The sequence below is a fragment of the Macrobrachium rosenbergii genome, chromosome 26 (genome assembly GCF_040412425.1).
Source record: "Macrobrachium rosenbergii isolate ZJJX-2024 chromosome 26, ASM4041242v1, whole genome shotgun sequence".
Classification (NCBI taxonomy): domain Eukaryota; kingdom Metazoa; phylum Arthropoda; class Malacostraca; order Decapoda; family Palaemonidae; genus Macrobrachium; species Macrobrachium rosenbergii.
The window spans coordinates 45,729,797-45,737,296 of NC_089766.1; the positions used below are offsets into that span (position 1 = coordinate 45,729,797).

At 35.4% G+C, this 7,500-nt stretch overlaps 1 protein-coding gene across 1 annotated transcript in view; it reads left to right on the plus strand.

The window, feature by feature from the left end:
- LOC136852835 (transmembrane protein 72-like) overlaps positions 1-7,500 on the plus strand; it is a 233,908-nt gene that overhangs the window by 20,325 nt on the left and 206,083 nt on the right. The window contains exon 2 of the mRNA XM_067127739.1: positions 4,799-4,846. The gene's annotated coding sequence lies outside the window, so the exon portion shown is untranslated. The remainder of the gene's footprint in view (positions 1-4,798; positions 4,847-7,500) is intronic.

Consider the following 7,500-nt stretch of genomic DNA (forward strand, 5'->3'; position numbering starts at 1 on the left):
GAGCTGTTAAGTTAATTTTGAGTTTTGTATATATATATATATATATATATATATATATATATATATATATATATATATATATATATATATATATATATATATATATATATATATTCCATTGAACTTACTGGCATTCTTCACAGACACAGTCTTGTTATCAAGGCTTTGATTCAGTCCATACTTACTCCTTTTCTCTCCTGTCAAGCTTCTCAGGAACAGTGAAAAATGAAAAATAATGAAGAGTTATTCGAGGTTCTCTCCGGCGACGAGAGAATTGCAATGGACAACGTGCATTTGTTTTTTCGATTCCCAAATAGTTTTGGTGTGAGTTTTCCCGCCAAAGCCATCGGGTCCTATGAAGTGAAAGGGAAGTGAAAGGGAAGTGAAAGGAAGAGATGTTTTCTTCACGGGAGGTTATCAGGTAATTCTTGAAGAAAAATTTGGGTTTTTCAGTATTCTGTAAAAGAAAACTATTGTGCCGGCTTTGTCTTTCCGTCCGCACTTTTTATGTCCGCACTTTTTTGTGTCCGCACTTTTTCTGTTTGCACTTTTTCTGTCCGCACTTTATTCTGTACATACTTTTCTGTCTGCACTTTTTATGTCAACAATTTTTCTGTCTGCACTTTTTCTGTCCGCACTTTTTTGTCCGCACTTTTTTCTGTCCGCACTTTTTCTGTACATACTTTTCTGTCTGCACTTTTTTATGTCAACACTTTTTCTGTCTGCACTTTTTCTGTCCGCACTTTATTCTGTCCGCGCTTTATTCTGTCCGTCTTTTTTATGTCCGCACTTATTCTATCCGCCCTTTTCATGTCCGCACTTTTTATGTCCGCCCTCAGATCTTAAAAACTACCGAGGCTAGGGGGCTGCAAATTGATATGTTGATCATCCACCCTCCAATCATCAAACAGACCAAATTGCAGCCCTCTAGCCTCAGTAGTTTTCATTTAATTTTAAGGTTAAATTTAGCCATAATCGCGCTTTTGGCAACGATGTAGGCCAGGCCACCACCGGCCCGTGGTTTCATGGGCCGCGGCTCGTACAGCATTATACGGAGACCACCTAAAGATAGATCTATTTTCGGGGGGCCTTGATTATACGCTGTAGCGGCTGTACAGAAAACTCGATTGCGCCGAAGAACGTAATTAGGACTAATGTATGTACACTTGTACACTTCCTTGACGATTTGGTACTCGAGGACAAGTGGTCATTACGTACCGAGGGGGAAAGGGTATTACTCTGGTTGTACAGGAACAAAGATTATAATTACTGTCATTAGTTTACTCTAGAAGCATGTTGGTTATTTTTGTTTTCATAAATATTTTTAGTTATTTTTTTTATCTGTACCTTCTTTTGATTGAATTATTATTATTATTATTATTATTATTATTATTATTATTATTATTATTATTATTATTATTATATTAATAATAATAATAATAATAATAATAATTATTATTATTATTATTTTGTTCTCCCAACAAAATTATTATTATTATTTGTTTAGAAGGTTGCTAATTATTTTGTTTTTATCAATATTTTGAGTGAATTATTATTATTATTATTATTATTATTATTATTATTATTATTATTATTATTATTATTATTATTATCGAGAGAGAGAGAGAGAGAGAGAGAGAGAGAGAGAGAGAGAGAGAGAGAGAGAGAAATGTTTTCTTGTTACTCTTTTTAAGTATTTCCAGTAATTTTTTTTTTTACCAAATGTTATTTTCAAGCATCAAGACGTTTCCTACAATTGGGATTGGCTCCAGTGAAAAACGAGGCAGTACTTCGAATATACCTGGTGAATAAACGTCACTAAAACACTAAAATGCGGTGCACTGTAGGCATTACTTAAGGTTCTTTGCAGCGTCCCTTCCTTAAGGCCCCTAGATGCAACCCCTTTTCATTCCTTTGACTGTACCTCCGTTCATATTCTCTTTCTTCCATCTTACTGTCCATCCTCTCCTAACAGTTGATTCATATACAACAGCGAAAGGTTTTCCTCCTGTTACACCTTTCAAACCTATCTGCTGTCAATTATCGTTTCAGCGCTGAATGACTTCATAGGACCCAGTGCTTGGCCTGCGGCCTAAATTCTATATTCTACTCTGTTCTCTTCTATGTATCTATTGTTCCTTTCCGGTAAACGCAGCCAGACCACTCTCTCGAACCGTCTTTGGATGAAAGCAGTAACAATAGCCCGAAAGTTTGCTTTTGTTTGTCGCTAACCACAAGGACAGAACAATAGCTTGGGACTCATTAGCGAATTGAAGCCACCGGATTGTTTTCATTCTGATTTTTCCAGCTGTTTTTCTTGTGGATTGTATTTTTCTTTGCTACAATAAACCGGATCACGTGATTAGCTAATTATGTGTTATTGTCTGTTATTTGTTTTTCTTGAGTTGACTATATTTTTCTTTTCGTTTTGTCCCTCCTGGGCAGTCAGTTCTGTCGAGGCTCACCAGTAATAATAATAATAATAATAATAATAATAATAATAATAATAATAATAATAATAATAATAATAATAATAAATTTGTATGAGGTCCACAATAATATATCAGTGGTAGAATGTGAAGATGAACCAGGATATGGTTCGAAAGCTTTTTATACATTTTTATAAAGTCTCACGATCTACCATTGATATATTATTGTGGACCTTATACAAAATTACTCCTGTTCCCGACATTGAGAGTTCAAAATAATAATAATAATAATAATAATAATAATAATAATAATAATAATAATAATTTGGAAGGTGTCTCGCTCCTAGTGCAGTATTATTGAAAACTGTTGCTGTTTCAATGGCATTTAGCTTGCAAAGAGTCTTCTCTATTCTTCTCTTCTTATATTTTTCTCTTCTGAAGGTAGATGGTTTAAGAAATTTTCAAAGGACATGGAAATATATTCTGTTGTTGATGTTTATTTCATTCTTAGTTTATATTTGAATTTGGTGAGTTCTAGATCAAAATACACGCGCACATATATACATAAAAATATAATATATACAGTATATATATAATAAATGTATGTATATATATATATTTATATCCACATACATACATATATAAAAATACATAATATAAATAATATATATGTTCGTTTTTGTATATGGCATTCAGGCATGAACGTATGTTTATTCATTTCCCAGCATAAATATGCATACGTCAACAATATTATGTAAGATATATTTCCACCAAGTGGAAAATTCTGTTTTGGATGAATTCTGGTTCGGACTAAATGCTAATCCCTGTAACTCTCCTCTTTAATGCACAACTGTTTAATGGAGGATGGGGATATTTAGCAAAAAATGGTGAAACACACACACATATATATAAATTTATGTATATATTTGTTCGCCTTGTATTTCCGTCAACACCCGCCATAAACGCATCGCCCCAGCAGCTGTCATAAAAGCATATTGTATAACACACGAGCGAATGGGCCTCCTTCTCGTTTCCCCCCAAGGGCCCTCTTCACGTAAAGGAATAAAAATGGTGGCAAGTGGCGAGACAGAGCCGACCTCATTAGTAAGCATTGCAAGAACACCTTATCTTTCTTTTCCGGCCTTTGAGTTTTCAACATTTTGTGTTTTACATACAACCCCTTTCCCCCCCTGACGCTATTCTTCTGTGGGATGTCCTCTTCCATTCAGAGAGCAGTTCTTGGCAAGTGTTTGAATGGGGTTGGTGTGTTGGTTATAGTAATACGCTGATGTTTGTTTGAATTTTGTATATTTTCAGTACTTATCGCGTCTACTAGGGTGGGTGGGTTTTGGTTTGGTCCGCATGTTTGTCTGTTGACTGGATTGCTTATAAACTATTGAAGGGTCTGTTAACAGGATTGCATATAAGCTATTGAAAGGTCTGTTAACTGGATTGCATATAAGCTATTGAAAGGTCTGTTAACAGGATTGCAAATGAACCAATGAAAAGTCTGTTAACAGGATTGCGTATGAACTAGTGAAATGTCTGTTAACAGGATTGCATATAAACTAATGGAAGGTCTGTTAACAGGATTGCATATAAACTAATGAAAGGTCTGTTAACAGGATTGCATATAACGCATTGAAAGGTCTGTTAACAGGATTGCATATAAGCTAATGAAAGGTCTGTTAACAGGATTGCATATAAACTAAAAGTTCTGTTAACAGGGTTGCATATAAACTAATGAAATGTATGTTTACAGGATTGCATATAAATTAATGAAAGATCTGTTAACAGGATTGCATATAAACTAATGAAAGGTCTGTTAATTACGTTCCAAGAATTTTGAGGCCAAAAATTATACTACCTTTTTAGTTGTCTGTAAACGAAAACTGTTGTGCCGGCTTTGTCTGTCCGTCCGCACTTTTTTTCTGTCTGCACTTTGTCTGTCCGCCCTCAGATCTTAAAAACTACTGAGGCTAGAGGGCTGCAGATTGGTACGTTGATCATCCACCCTCCATTCATCAAACATACCAAATTGCAGCCCTCTAGCCTCAGTAGTTTTTATTTTATTTAAGGTCAAAGTTAGCCATAATCGTGTTTCTAGCAACGATATAGAACAGGCCACCACCAGGCCGTGGTTAAAAATTCATAGGCCGCGGATCATACAGCATTATACCGAGACCACCAAAAGATAGATCTATTTTCGGTGGCCTTGATTATACGCTGTAGCGACTGTACAGAAAACTCGATTGCGCCGAAGAAACTTCGGCGCATTTTTTGCTTGTTTATCTTTTATCGCCTCCAAAATATCTTTTAGTTTATGCCTGATTTCTCAAACCTTTTTTTTTTCCTTTCTCCCATTAGAGTGTTGTGATGTGATGATAATGGTCGCCTGCCAAGCCTCCGTTGTGGTGGTAAGTGTTATACATCTAACTTTTCATTTGCTATTATTAAGAGCCACGCGTTTTGTGAGTTGTTATTTTAATTATTATTCAGATGATGAAGAACCCTGTTCATATGGAACAAGACCACCAAAGGGGCCACTGACTTGAAATTCCAGCTTCCAAAGATTATTATTATTATTATTATTATTATTATTATTATTATTATTATTATTATTATTATTATTCAGAAGATGAAACCATATTCAAGAACAAGCCCACCACTGACTTGAAATTCCAGCTCCCAAAGAATATTATTATTATTATTATTATTATTATTATTATTATTATTATTATTATTATTATTATTATTATTCAGAAGATGAAACCATATTCATATGGAACAAGCCCACCAAAGGGGCCACTGACTTGAAATTCCAGCTCCCAAAGAATATTATTATTATTATTATTATTATTATTATTATTATTATTATTATTATTATTATTATTATTATTATTATTTATTCAGAAGATGAAACCTATTCATATGGAACAAGCCCACCAAAGGGGCCACTGACTTGAAATTCTAAAGCTTCCAAAGAATATGAAGGTGTTCATTAGGAAGGAGTAAGAGGAGGTAAGGGGAAATACAGAAAGAAGAGATCCCACTTACTAAAAAAAAAGAAACAAAAAATCAATAATTAGATAGAAATGTATTAAAATGCTTTTTAGCAATTAGTACTTGTCCGTTTATCTCTTTACCTGTTGATTTGCATGCGTGGTGTCCAGTTCAAGTAAGGCATCTCAGATGCATCAGAACTGCAACCACCTTTTTCGTAACTGCTGTAATTCATCGAATTATGTTCAGACTTGGTATATTGTTTCGTCTTTATCTGGTATGGTTCAAGGTCGCACCCATTGTACGAAATGTCATTGTAGTTATTCAGTTGATTTGTCGAAATTTTATTCTCTCTCTCTCTCTCTCTCTCTCTCTCTCTCTCTCTCTCTCTCTCTCTCTCTCTCTCTCTCTCTCTCTCTCTCTCTCTTGAACATCCTCCTGAACATCCTCCTCTCTGTCTATCTCTCTCCTACCCTGAATCCTCCTGTCCTCTCTCTCTATCTCTCTCCTACCCTGAACATTCTCTCTCTCTCTCTCCTACCCTGAACTTCCTCTCTCTCTCTCTCTCTCTCTCTCTCTCTCTCTCTCTCTCTCTCTCTCTCTCTCCTTCCCTGAACTTCCTCCTCTCTCTATTTCTCTCCTGCCCTGAACATTCTCTCTCTCTCTCTCCCCTACCATGAACGTCTCTCTCTCTCTCTCTCTCTCTCTCTCTCTCTCTCTCTCTCTCTCTCTCTCTCTCTCTCTCTCTCTCCCCTACCATGAACATCTCTCTCTCTCTCTCTCTCTCTCTCTCTCTCTCTCTCTCTCTCTCTCTCTCTCTCTCTCTCTCTCCCTCGAAAATTGAATTACTCTTACATTAGGCTAACGGGCTTATCTACAAAAAAGAATTCGGTTGCAATATGTGGCGGCAGTTTTGTTGTATTGCACCCAAATATATTTCGCGTGAGATGATTTTCCCTCAGTATTTTGGACTGAACTTTGGTTTCCAAGAGCTTTTGAAAAATATATGTGATGGGTAGAAATATCCATGGGCGTTCAAAAGCATATAGCACGTATAGATATATATTCATATATAGTTATATATATATATATATATATATATGATGTATGTATATATATACATAAATATAGATATATATTATGTATATATACATATATATGTACATAAATTTCTGATTCACATCAGGATCGAACTCGGGTCTTTCATTTGAAAGACCAGAGTGCTGCCAACCAGGCCACTTAAGTCATGAAAGAAGTTGGAACCTGAGTACAACTGTGCCCAAGGAATTACCTGGGCAGGCTAACTTTTCATTTGAATGACCTGGGTTCGATCCTGATGTGAGCCAGAAATTTATTTCTGTTCCACACGTAATTGTGTGTTGATATTTCTATATATATTTTATATATTTTATATAGTCATACATACATAAGGTAATTCGTCCCAAGCTCAAACCGACAATAATTGCAGCCAACCGCAGTCGGCTAATTTCAAGACACTGTACCCACTGTCTAGGTTGAGAGAGACACAGTGGTATTTAACGGAGTTGCCAGAAACGTCCCGGTTTTTCTAGGAATTGAAAATGGAATTTTTGGTTTCGTAAATAGTCATTATGATATGCAGCACCAATATGCAGTAACTGTGCCTCGCAGTAGAACTTCTCCAAAGTTCCAGAGGTCCTTTATTCCTCCTCACACCGTTGGACTGTGGAACAGCCCCTCTACTGAGGATGTCGTGCAGTTGGAACTTCTTCAGAAGTTCAAGCGAAGATTCTATGCATTGCTACCCTAATACTATTCTCCTTGCATTTTGATACATTTTTATCTACTTATTAATTTATTTTTCTTTTTTAATAGGTGAGATCTCTTCTTTCTGTATTTCCCTTTACTTCCTCTTACTTCTTTCTAATGAACACCTTAATATTCTTTGGAAGCTTGAGTTTCAAGTCAGTGGCCCCTTTTGGGCTTGTTTTGGATAGGGTTCATCTTCTGAATAATAATAATAATAATAATAATAATAATAATAATATAATAATAATAATAATAATAATAATACTCCATATTCTTTTGG